At 35.5% G+C, this 13,518-nt stretch overlaps 1 long non-coding RNA gene across 1 annotated transcript in view; it reads left to right on the forward strand.

The window, feature by feature from the left end:
- The window catches only part of LOC110267542, a 20,332-nt gene extending 7,878 nt beyond the window's left edge, over window positions 1–12,454 (forward strand). The window contains exons 2-3 of the long non-coding RNA XR_002355295.1: window positions 7,052–7,057; window positions 12,443–12,454. This is a non-coding gene — a long non-coding RNA (uncharacterized LOC110267542). The remainder of the gene's footprint in view (window positions 1–7,051; window positions 7,058–12,442) is intronic.

Genomic DNA, 13,518 nt, shown 5'->3' on the forward strand with positions numbered 1-13,518 from the left:
CGGAAGTTGGCTTGCACTTTTCAAGTCCTAAATTTTTAATATATCCAAAGCATACTTACATTAGTAAAGTGCAACACCTTTTTTGCTTCATGCCACCTCCATCTCTAAGAAAAATTTTAAGTTGCCAATATCCTTGATGCAAAATTTTTCATGTAGCAGGGCCTTGATCGAGTCAATTTTACTCATATCATTACTTGCCAAAACAACATCATCTACATATATCAACAAAGCTGTGAAACCACTCTTCTTTGATTTGGCAAACAGACTATGATCAGATTTTGACTGGGTGTACCTATATTCTAACAAAACTGACTTTAACTCGTTATTCCATTGTCCACTCGCTTGCTTGAGTCTATAAAGGGACTTTCTTAGCTTGCAAACATGATTGGGGATGCATTAAACCTAGGAAAAACTTGCATGTAAACTTCTTCATCTAATTCTCCATGAAAAAAAGTTGTGTTGACATAAATTTATTACCAACCTTTAGCCGCAACCAATGTAAGTACAATTCAAAGAGTGCTAACTTTTAAAACAGGACTAAAGGTATTAAGATAATCAATACCATGGATCTGAGTAAACCCTTTTGCAACTAGCCTCGCCTTATATCGTTCAATGCTGCCATCTAGGTTGTATTTGAGCTTAAACAACCACTTATAGTCTATGGTTTTCTTGCCAGGAGGTAGAGCTTTGATCTCCCAAGTCTGTAAGAGCTGTAGCACATTAAGTTCTTCTTTGATGGCATCCCTCCAACAACCATGAGCTACGGCTTCCTCATAGGACCTTGGTTCTTTGTCAGTGGAGATGGCTAGTAAAAAAAGGCTCTATGATTTGATGAAAGTGCATTATATGCTATAAAATGTGTGACGGGATATTTGCTTGGTAAGATTGTAGAGATATTCATACACTGAAAATCTTGTAAGTATGTGGGTTGCCTTTGATCCCTTGTTGATTGAAGGTTCTAGAAGGCTTAGAGAAGGGAGGTTGAATCTATGGTCTTCTTTAACTTTGATTAAATAAGTCTTAAAACCAGGAATAATAGCTTTGCTTCTTTTTAGTCTGTGCAGCGGATTATGCAGGAGACAATTTTATTTTGTCTCATAAAAACCAAAAAACAGAGTTGAGCAAAGAGGAATAAGATGACACAGTTATATATATCTTGGTTTAGTTGCCTAGTGTAATGAAACCTACATCCACTCTCTACCACAACGTTGGTGAAATTTTCACTATCTTTTAAGTATTACATACACCAATTCTCCAGGACTCAACGTAATCCTATCTGAGACACATTAAGCTTCAACATAAATTTGATTTGGCTATGTAACTACCTAAACTAGACACACTAAGTGTGTATCTAACTTTGCAAGGGATACCTCTCAGGTACATAACACAAAATAGAAAAACAACCAAAAGAAATCTGAAATCACTCTTGGCTTTTCTCTCAAGTGTTTCTCTAAACCTTTTTCACTTTGTGGCTTTTTTTTCAATGTCTTTCTTTCCTGTCTTTTACCTCAGACAAAATACAAAGAAAGATATACATTAAAAAAGAAATACAAATAGCAAACAATGAAGGAGATGATGATTCACAGCCTTTGTGCTATAAGTTGAACCGGATTCAACTTTCTCTGATGAAGCTTTCCCATCTTGGTGGAATATTTCTTTGATGTAGAAACACTGTCCAAAACGTTGAACTCTCACAGGAAAGCTCTTAAACAAACTCAGATTTTGGTTATCTCTCATTGAGTTCTAATGAGAATCATTTTTCTTTTTGTACCTTGTTTTGTGCCACTCTTACGGTTTCTTCAAAGTCAACTACTCGGACCTTGAATCACATGTCCTCTTTCCTTCTCTTTCTTCAATCAACCCTAAAGATTAAGGATTTTGACTCTGGTTATTTGCTTGACTGAGGAGGACAGAGTAGCCGAGACATGCTTGCTTAGTGATAAACCCAAATCCAAACCCTTAAATTTTTTCTTTGGCTCAAAGTAACAATGTTAGCCATTTATTTATAGCAGAGAAAATTCAGCCACCACTTTTTCTTGTTACCCAAAATGGTGGTGCAGAGAGTTGGAGAAGAAGTGAAGAAATTAACTTGCATGCAAATGAAAACAAATTACTTTTAACCTCTAAATTAGCTTAACATGCTTTTAATTTGCTTGATTAGACATTGCTTTCTTGATTTACTTTCTCTTTCCTTTTTCTTTGGTGTTTGAGTTTGAAGGTGAAACTCTCTCTCTCTCTCTTTAGTGTTTGCCCGAAAAGAACTTGCTTGTCTTTATCAAAGCTTAGGGTAGCTTCTCTTTTGCTTGAAATTCAATGGGTTGTGTTATTGGATCATTGTCCATTCAGCAACCTTGATTACTTTGTTACTTTGGTTTGGGCTGCAACAAAATTCATTTGGGCATGCACACTAAAACACTTTATCAAACCCACTTGGGTTATTAACCCAATGAATATGTTTGTCATCGTCAATGTATTATTTATCTTCTCAACTCAACACTAATCTTCTCAAGGAAATTGGTTGTGGTGTTGATTCAATAATAGTTATGTTTATAGATGCACTGATTTATATTCAAGAAGTACTTTTGTTATTCATCCTAGGGATTAGAGTACATTGAAAGATAACTCTTTTTCTACTTGAATTCTTGTTGAATCTTGGAAAAGCTAAAACACTTGAATAATAGCTTGAAAGTAATTTCTCACAATTCTCTTATTATCTGGATTTAACGTGATATGTGACATATAATCATCTTATCTTTGGGTAATTAGGGTTTGTATGGCTAATAAACTAGAACTTGACTTAAACTTTAATCCTAAATTAAGTGACTAAGAAATTGACAGTTGATTAGGTTAGAGGAGATTAAATCACTAAAGAATTAGGGTTTAATCAATTAGGGTTTTCCATGAATTGAATCTTGCATGATTAAAGTAGTTGGTAAGAATTGTTAATCCGAAAAAATAAATAAATCTGAAACCTTAACTATCTTCTCACGTACTTTTCACACCAATTTCACTGTTTGCGCTCTTACTTTCTGAATTACTGTTTTAATGCTTTGAACCCCAAAACATCACTTTCTACTTGCCTGACTGATAAACCACTATTTTGCGGTTTATTTTATATTGAGTTGAGTGGATTTTATCCGTTATTTTCACACTTATTCATAGAATTCACATGTTTTACATTTTCCTTCATAATTTTGTGCTATGGTTGAAAACATGCTTCTTTGCCCTTAAATTTGCTAATTTGTAATCCTCTTTTATTACCATCGATGCCGTGATATGTTTGTTAAGTGTTTTCAGGTTTTATAGGGCAGGAATGTCTTAGAGGATGGAAAGGAAGCATGCAAAAGTGGAAGGAACACAAGAAACTGAAGATTTGAGAACCTGGTAGCGACGCGCACGCGTGGACGACACGTACGCGTGACTGAGCCAATGTCCAAATGACGCGCACGCGTGACTGACGCCTACGCGTGGCCAGTGAAAAGTCCAGCGATGCGTACGCGTGGCTAACGCGTACGCGTGACGAGCGTCACGTGCTGCAATTAACAGAAAACGCTGTAGGCGATTTCTAGGCTGCTTTGGACCCAGTTTCAGGCCCGAAAATACTGATTAGAGGCTGTAGAGTGAAGCTGGAAGGGGGGAATCATTCACTTTTCATTCATTCATACTTTAGATTTTAGATGTAGGTTTCTAGAGAGAGAGGCTCTCTCCTCTCTCTAGGTTTAGGGTTTCTTCTTTCAATTTCTCCTTAGGTTCACTTCAATCTTCCTTTAATTTAGTTTTCTTTTACTTTTATTTGTTTAAGCACTTTAGTTCATCTTCTTCTCTTGTTAATTTTCCTTTTTGCCATTTTTATGTTATGAGCTCTTGTTACATTTGATTTCTTTTAATGAAATTTATGTTCTCTGCGTTTATTGTTACTCTCTTTAATTGTTAGTCATTGATGCTTGCAATTGGTTGTTTAGATTTAATATTCCTTGTTAATTTTCTATGTTCTTATTTTATGCTTTCCAAGTGTTTGATAAAATACTTGGCTGGATTTTAATTTAGATTTTTATGTTCTTGACTTGGATTGATTATTTAGAGACTCTTGAGTTATCAAAAGTCCTTTGTTAAATGGTAATTGGAGATTGCCGGTTAGCTTGAACTTCATCAAAGCTAGTCTCTCACTATGAGTTGACTAGGACTTGTGAACTCAAGTTCATTGTATGAACTTGACCTTCCTCCATTGGTTAGAGGTTAACTAAGTGAAGGCAATTCACATTTACCATCACAATTGACAATGATAATAAGGATAGGACTTCTAATTCTCTTTCCTTGCTAAGAGCTTTCCTAGTTATTAATTTATTTTCTCGCCATTTTACTTTCTTGTTTCTTATTACAAAATCCAAAAATATACTTTTTCATAACCAATAATAAATACACTTCCCTGCAATTTCTTGAGAGACAACCTAAGGTTTAAATACTTCGGTTAATTTTATTGGGTTTATGTTTGTGACAAACAATTTAAACATTGATTGAGGTTTAATTGTCGGTTTAGAACTATACTTGCAACGCGACATTTTTGTGAAAATCTTTACCGACATTTTTTCTCCATCACTGACTAAATGAGTCATTTGACTATTGTTGCTCGGTCCATCAATCCTCATGGGATCGATCCTAACTCACCTGAAATATTACTTGGTATGACTCGGTGCACTTGTCAGTTCAGTTGTGGATAATTCCACACCAAATTTTTGGCGCCGTTGCCGGGGATTGACTATGATTGACAACTACTGGTTGTTTGATTTCTTAGATTAGGTGTTTTTAGTTTTTAATTTGTATTTGTTTTTATTATTTGAATTTTTTGAAAATTTAGCTTTATTTTAATTAAATTTTTTCTCTTAATTTCTGAAATTAAGTTTGGTGTCCCCTTAGTTGTTTTATTTCTCGTAGTTATTTTTTTATTTTGAATTTTATACCCGTTTTTGCTTATTAGTTGTTTGAATTTTCTGTTTAATTTATTCAGTTACTTTATTTTATTTTTTAATACAGGTTACCTCACCAGAAATTCTCTTCACTTTGACGTAGAGAATCCCACTTTTTCTTTGTTGTCTGTTTGTTTATGAGCAGGAACAGGAACAAAGAACCTCTTCTAGACATTGATCCTAAGATTGAAAGGACATTGAGGCAACGTTTGCAACAAGCTAGAGCTTACAAAGTCGGCGAGAATCTCAGGAATAATTTTGAGAAGGAAGTTGAAGAGTCCATTATGGAGCTCAACAACAACAACAATGCGGTTAATGCCAATGTTGTTAACCCTCCTAATATGTCTGCACAACCTTGGAGAACACTTGGCTCGTACACTGCTCCTTGCCCTGATTTCTATGGGAATAGCATTGTTGTACCCCCTGTTACTGCTAACAACTTAGAGCTAAAGCCTCAGTTGATTTCTCTGGTGCAGCAAAATTGCCAGTTTTACAGACTCTCGCAGGAAGACCCAAACTTGTTTATCTCTAATTTTCTGTAAATCTGTGATACTGTGAAGACTAATGGAGTCTATCCTGATGTCTATAAGCTACTTCTCTTTCTATTTTCTGTAAGGAACAGAGCTAAGCAGTGGCTTGACATTCAGCCCAAGGAGAGTTTGGATACTTGGGATAAGGTGATCAATAGATTTCTAACCAAGTTCTTTCCACCTCAGAAGCTAATTAAGCCGAGGACGAACGTTCAGACTTTCAGATAGAGAGAGGGTGAGATTCTCTATGAAGCCTGGAAAAGGTACATGTTAATACTCAGGAAGTGTCCTCCTGATATGTTCTCAGACTGGATTCAGTTGTAAATATTTTATGATGGGATTTCTGAGACCGCTAGAATGTCTTTGGATAATTCTGTAGGAAAGTCACTCCACATGAAAAAGACTCTTGATAAGGCCATGGAGTTAATTGAGATGGTTGCCAATAACCAGTATTTATATTCTTCTGAGAGGACCTCTGTGAAGAAAGGAGTCATGGAGTTAGATGCTATGGATGCGATTCTTGCTCAGAATAAAGCCATGTCTCAACAAATTAATGTTATTACTCAACACTTGAGTGGAATGCAGGTTTTAGCCATCAGTGCTCAAGACACTTCTTATGACATGAGTGGCGGCTTCCCTCAAGGTGAGAATTATGAATATGGCCAGTTTATTCATGAACAGGTTAATTACATGGAAAATTTCAACAATGATCCCTATTCCAAGACTTTTAATCAGGGGTGGAGGAATAATTACCCTAACTTTGGGTGGAGAGACCAATCACAGAGGCACCAGACCTTCAATAACAATCAGGGCCATCAGAATAATTTCAATTAGAGTTATTTCAACAACAACAATGCACTTTTTCATTCTCAAAAATCTTCTGACTTGGAATCTATAGTTGCAGAGCTCTCCAAGAGTACTCTTAGTTTCATGCAGGAAACCAGAGCTTTACTTAGAAACTTGGAGGTTCAGATGGGCCAAATAGCCACAAAAGTTGTTGAGATTGATCAGAGGACCACTAATACCCTTCCTAGCAACACAATTTCAAATCCAAGAGAGGATTGCAATGTTATCACATTGGTAAGTGGACCTGTGATAGGTGAGGAAGCACAAGTTACTGAGGGACCAGTTAAAAAAAAAGCTCAAGAGAAGACTGAGGATGATGTAGCACACACCCCTCCAAGGCATCTGGATAACCCCTTTCCAGTTGATCTTGAGAAATATTTGCATTGTCTAAGGCACCTGAGTACAAGCCCAAAATGCCATATTCTCAGAGGATTCAAAAGGAGACCAAGGACAAGCAGTTCTCAAAGTTCTTGAAAGTCTTCAGAAAGTAGAAAATCAATATCCCTTTTGCTGAGGTTTTGGAGCAAATGCCTCTCTATGTCAAGTTCATGAAGGAGATGCTCTCCAAGAAGAGAACTTTAAAGGGAGATGAGACAATGGTCCTGACCAAAGAATGTAGTGCCATAATTCAGAGCAAATTGCCAAGGAAGATGCCAGATCCAGGGTGTTTTCAAATTTCATGTACCATTGGGAGCACAACCTTTGACAAAGCCTTACGTAATCTAGGTGCAAGCATCAATTTAATGTCTTTGTCTGTGATGAAGAAGTTGCAAATCAAAGAGGCACAACCAACAAGGATAGTATTATAAATGGTAAATAAATCTCTGAAACATGCACATGAAATAGTAGAGAATATCTTGGTTAAAGTGGGAAAGTTCTTCCTCCCAGCAAATTTTGTGATTCTTGACATGGGGGAGGATGAAAACGCCTCTATAATCATAGAAAAACCATTCCTAGCCACTGGGAGAGCTCTCATTGATGTAGAAGAGGGTGAATTACTACTTAGAGTGCATAATGAGTAATTGACCTTTCATGTCTTCAAAAATACGCATTCATCAGGTGAAGAGGAGAGGTGCATGCAGGCTGAGCTTATTGATCTAAACCATCAAGAACCTCCTGATGATGCACAACAGGATCTGCAGCTCAAGCCTCCTTTGGTGACAATCAACAAAATTTTCCCTGAAATCAAACCTAAGTTTGGTGTTGGAAATGCATCATCCACCAAGGAGAAGGTTCCCAAGAAGAAAGTATCCAGAGGATGGAGAAATAAAAAGATCCTACTGAAGGTTTTTCCCCAGGAATGAAGGTGGTGTTGACTAGTAATCTAGTGTTGACTTATATAGTAAATAGAATCCTCTTTCTTAAGCATGTTGAGTTACTTCATGGGGACTCAGGGAGAAAATTCACAGTGAGATGAGAAGAGTTGAAGCATGCACTATGATCAACTGCCGTCTTAACAAGAAATCAACCGTCAAGCTAGTGATGTCAAAGAAGCGGTTGTTGGGAGGCAACCCAATAATTCGTATCCTTATATTTTCTATTTATTTTGATTTTATTTAGTTTGTTTTATTTTCTTATAGTTTTTCTTCTTTTTAAGTATGTTTTGATCATGCAGAGTGTCTAAAACGGAAACAGGTGCAATCAGAAGGGATTTCAGACCATCTTGGAGGGGAATACATTCTGCCAGGGTGGCGCCAAACTTGAGAATCTCAAGTTTGGTGCCAGTAACAAGAGTTTCAAGAAAAATGCCACTGGAGGGGTGGCGCCAAACTTGGCAATCTAAGTTTGGCGTCAACATGCACGCATTCCTTGGAGAACTTTGTTGGAAGGGTGGTGCCAAACGTGGAATTCTAGAGTTTGGCGCCACATATGCATCATTGAGAGAATGTCTTGTGGGGTGGGTGGCGCCAAACTTGGTGTTCCTCAAGTTTGGCGCCCCAAAAAAGAAAAAATTAAAATTTTCATACCCTTATATCATTTTCTTCTTCTTTTGCAATATTTTTGTTTTTACTCCTCCTTGCGTTTTTTATGTCCCTCCCCATTTTCAGTTTTTCTTTGCTTGGGGACAAGCAAACTTTTAAGTTTGGTGTGGTAGAGCGCGCTCTCTGTTTATCTTATCATCAATTGCACCAAAGGGAGGTGAATCATTTTGAAAAAGGAGCACAGCCTGAGGAATGCGATGGCCACCAGGATAACTAAGGTGGTTGAGTTTCTTTTATTCTATTTTCCCTTTCACTCTTATTTCGTTATCTCCTGTTTTCTGTTACTTGTCTTTTTCTGTTACATGATCTGCAGTACTTTCAGTTCTTAGGTTTTAGTTTGATTTAGTTGTCTGTTCTTAATTTAAAAGGATGCCTCATGTACTGCACTGCTCACTGAGCTTGAATCTAAAACAGAAAAAAAAAGAAAAAGAAGTGATGTATTGCATGAGAAATTGAATTTATATTTAAGAGTAGTCTTATTTGCTTAGATGTGGTGGTGTTTATCTGTGATTTTGAGTGCATGATATGAACAGTGCATATTTGAATTTAGATCAAAGGATGTTGGTGTAGGAGGAACATAAATTTAGAGAACTATTATGAATTCTCTAAATTAAACAAGAAATTAATCCTTGAAGCAAAAAAAAAAAAAAAAAACAGCAAAAAAAAAGCAAGGCTCTGAGCATCAATAGCGAGGAGGGTTAAATATGATCAAAAGCTCAAAAGAGTTGTTTCCTAGCCATATGCTTCTGGTGTGACTGTGTCAAGGAATTCTTGAGACTGAATACTTAGAGTCAAAGCCAAGTGCAATACAGAGTATGGCAAAGGTTCTGAGCACCACTGATTGGAAAAATTCAATAGAAAAAAAATTAGAACTCAAAGCGTTCCCCAATTAAGTGCTTGTGGTGTTTCTGTGTCAAGTAAAGCTTGAGGCAAAATATTTAGAGTCACGACTAGGCTCAAGGTGCAAAGCACCAAAGAAAAGACAAGAAAATGATGTGTTCTAGGATTAATTTGAAGTAAAAATCAAGAGAATTCATAATATTATCCGGATTCTAATTCTGAATAAAATTAACATTCCTAACCTTCAAAGGATAGTAAGATGCCAAAACTATTCATGGTCACAGTGTTGTTAACCCCACTCAGAAAATAGACAGGAGTTTAATTAAAAAACTCAACTCATGCAAATTCACATCTTAGGTTTATATTATTTTCGGTTGCTTGAGGACAAGCAACAATTCAAGTTTGGTGTTGCGATGTGTGATCATCTTTCTTATCTTTTCTTAGTGAATTTGCTTGTGAAATTATTGAATTAAATCAAGATTAGGTGTTAAGTCACCATGAATGCTATTTTGAGTTATTTTGCAATTTGATTTATTACAGGTGGCATTCGGGCAAGTTTGACAGAGTTCGTGTAGAAGAAAAGGAAGAAAGTAGATGATGCTATCAACCCTGACCTCCTCTTACTCCAACGAGCATAACTTGAGTTACAGAGGTCCAATTGAGGCAGTTCTAACAGCATTAGAAATCTAACTTCTAGAGCTTTCCAACGATATATAATAGTTTATACTTTTCTTCTAGAATCATGGCACCAAACACCACCAAGTTGGCGCCAAACTTCATCCAACCCAAGTTTGGCGCTAGGATTCATAATACGCCACATTTGATGTGGCCTTGGTGGCGCCAAACTTGATCCAGCTCAAGTTTGGCGCCAGGAACTCATAAAGCTCTTATTAGATGCGGTTATAGTGGCGCCAAACTTGGAATTCTCAAGTTTGGCGCCAGACTCCTGACAAAGAATAACACCAGCGTGATCTTTATGATTTTGTTTGATTTAATTTGGTTTTAGAATTTATTTTTAAATTAAGAAAATATATTTTAGGTTTTAGAAAATATATTATACACTTATTAGGATTAGATATAAAAGGAGAGATATCTTGGCCTAGGCTTCTCTTCTCCTGCACTTTTCAGAACTTTACACTTTTTTCTGTTAGGGTTTATTTTCTCCATGAGCAACTAAACCTCCATTGTTAAGGTTAGGAGCTCTGTTTATTCTATAGATTAATACTATTATCATTCTACTTTTAATCAATGCATTGATTTATATTCAAGAATTACTTCGTTCTTCATCCTATGATTAGAGTATGTTGGAAGATAACTCTTTTTTCTACTTGAATTCTTGTTGAATCTTGGAAAAGCTAAATCACTTGAATAATAGTTTGAAAGTAATTTCTCACAATTCTCTGATTATCTAGACTTAACGTGATACGTGACATATAATCATCTTATCTTTGGGTAATTAGGATTTGTGTGGGTAATAAACTAGAACTGGACTTAAACCTTTAATCCTAAATTAAGTGACCAAGGAATTGGCGATTGATTAGGTTAGAGGAGATTAAATCACTAAGGAATTAGGGTTTAATCAATTAGGATTTTTGCCATGAATTGAATCTTGCATGATTAAAATAGTTGGTAAGAATTGTTAATCCAAAAAAATAAATAACTCCAAAACCTTAACTATCTTCTCAAGTATTTTTTACACCAATTTCACTGTGTGCGCTCTTACTCTTTGAATTACTGTTTAATACTTTGAACCCCAAAACATTACTTTCTGCTTGCCTGACTAAGTGAGTCATTCGACTATTGTTGCTCAGTCCATCAATCCTCATGGGATCGACCCTCACTCACCTGAGGTATTACTTGGTACGACCTGGTGCACTTGCCAGTTCAGTAATGGACATTCTAATTCCGCACCATGGAGCAATGTCGGCAAAGCTTGTTTCTGCTCTGCAATAAATCTAGAATTAGAAATATTAGTCTCTCCTAACTGCATGTTTTGTTCTTTAGTTGTACCCTCAGTGTCTATTGCGGCCATGTCATTTACAATAACTTCTCCACCACTTCCTTTCCTTAAATGCGGTGGAAGGCCATACTTCTTATAGCATGTCCCTATGGTGTGTCATAATTTTTCACAATGTAAACAATGTAGCTTGTCTTGTTGTCTTCCTCTACCACCTCTCCCTCGAGCCTGTTGCCTACCTTCTCTACCTCTTTCTCTCCCTCTATTTTGACCAGAGTTCATAGTATTTGACGAAGATGCAGAGTATACTATGAGTCTATCAATTGAGATATGTTCCATGCTGTGTTGCTATCTTTCTTGTTGTTCAAGCAATGAGAAAACTATGTTGATTCCAAGGAGAAGATCCATGAGCATAATCTGTGATCGCACACCATAGTATTGATCATTTAATTCCCTCAAGAACCATGTCACTTGATCTTCAGCTTTGTATTTTTTGACCATGTCTAAGCCACATGAACACTCTGGTCCACACTTACAAATTGAAATTGTCCTGAAATTCTCAATATCTTCCCAAATCGATTTCAATTTAGTGAAGTATTGTGTAATATCCATGTCTCCTTGTCTAATTGCATAAAGTTCTTCATGAAATTTTGATATCCTAGATCTATCACTGTGATAATAAATTAATACCTATGTTTCAAGTCATTCCACAAATTGCTAGCAATGTTCATCCACATCACAAATTGTGAGATACTCGCATTCTAATTAATAACATAAGTGTTACATTTCTTCCAAGCTTCGAACATACTATCATTCTGATCTGGCTTTAGTAAACTACCATCTATAAACTTCAATTTGTTCTTAGTTTCTATGCTAATAACATCGACCTACTCCATGAGTTATAATTCTTTCGATCTAAAATAACAATGGTGAGAAGAATACCAAAATTCTCTGAAGGATAAAGGAAGTAAGAATTTGTTGGATCTTGACTCGAATTTGTACTATTTAGATTTAACTGAGCTTGAATTGAAGCAATTTGGTTTAAAACTTCAGTGATTTGTCACAAATTAATTGATGAAGAGGACAAACCTGAGTTCACGGTGAATCGTTCATCCATTTCTATTCGATTCCGCTAATGTGTAAGATCTAGACTCTGTGCTCTTCAATTGATGTGTTGAGACACAGAGATCAAGTATTTTTTTTCTCAATTCTCTGCTTGATGCACATTCTACTCTCCTTGAATCCACGTTTACCATGTTAAAGGTATGATGAGAGTAGCTAGAGTATGTGCAAATTAGAGAGAAGTAGAGAAGAGAAAAAGAGAAAATAAACTTTATACAGTGCATGGCAAAACTCAATTAACTACAAGGCTCATTGTGTCTTATATATAAATACAAGTGCTATTAGCTCTGCTAACTCTAACAAGTATGGTTAGGATCACGTCCATATTTTCTACCATGTACATGTATAACAGCCAATGACTATCTATGCTAACTGCCTTGGGATAAATATTTACGATTAGTAATTGATCTAACCTCCTAACTACCTAACGGTTAGTAGTTTGAGTCTCAGCTCACAAGTTAGGCAACAATTACCACTAAGTTTAATAAAGGTTTAATTACTCTATTAGTCCTTATAATTTCGCAAAATTTTTAATTAAATCTCTATATTTTTTTTTCCTTTTACTTGAATCCTTGCACAAATTTTTTTTTAATTAGGTCCCTATATTTTTTTCCCTTTTATTTGGGTCCCTGTACTAATTTTTTTTTAGTTGGGTCCCTATACAATTAAATCAATTACTGTCAAGAGGGACTTAATTGAAAAAAAATTTTCATGCAGGAACCAAATTAAAAGAAAAAAAAAGCATAAAGACCTAATTAAAAATTTCGCAAAACTATAGGACCAACAAAATAATTAAACTTTTAATAAATAATATATTTTTACGTAAAATTTCTTGAATCACGAAGTAGTATAGCTTGAAAAAATAAACAATATAATTCCTTTTCGATATCAATTTTTTCCCCTTCTGTTTCTTGTATTTTGGGTCATATTCTTGTTTTATTAATTCCTTCATCGGGTTCTTTTACATAAATAAATAAATTAAAATAAATACCCAATTATGATTCCAAACTGAATTTGTATACAGTGACGAACTCAAAAAAATTTAGTAGTAGAATAAAAATATAATAAAATTTAGGTATAGATATTTTTTTTTGACTTCGCACGATACCCAACAAGTTAAGAACTAATTCATCGTGAATTTGAGTTTTATTTAAGAGTTTGTAATTGGCCGGCATTGAGTTGCTACACTTACTTAAACGGATGACTAAACTGAACATTTGACCAATTCAAATTAGTTTAGATATATTTAAAATTTTAAATTAGAACTATTTATACAT

This window comes from Arachis ipaensis, chromosome B10 (assembly GCF_000816755.2).
Source record: "Arachis ipaensis cultivar K30076 chromosome B10, Araip1.1, whole genome shotgun sequence".
Lineage (NCBI taxonomy): Eukaryota > Viridiplantae > Streptophyta > Magnoliopsida > Fabales > Fabaceae > Arachis > Arachis ipaensis.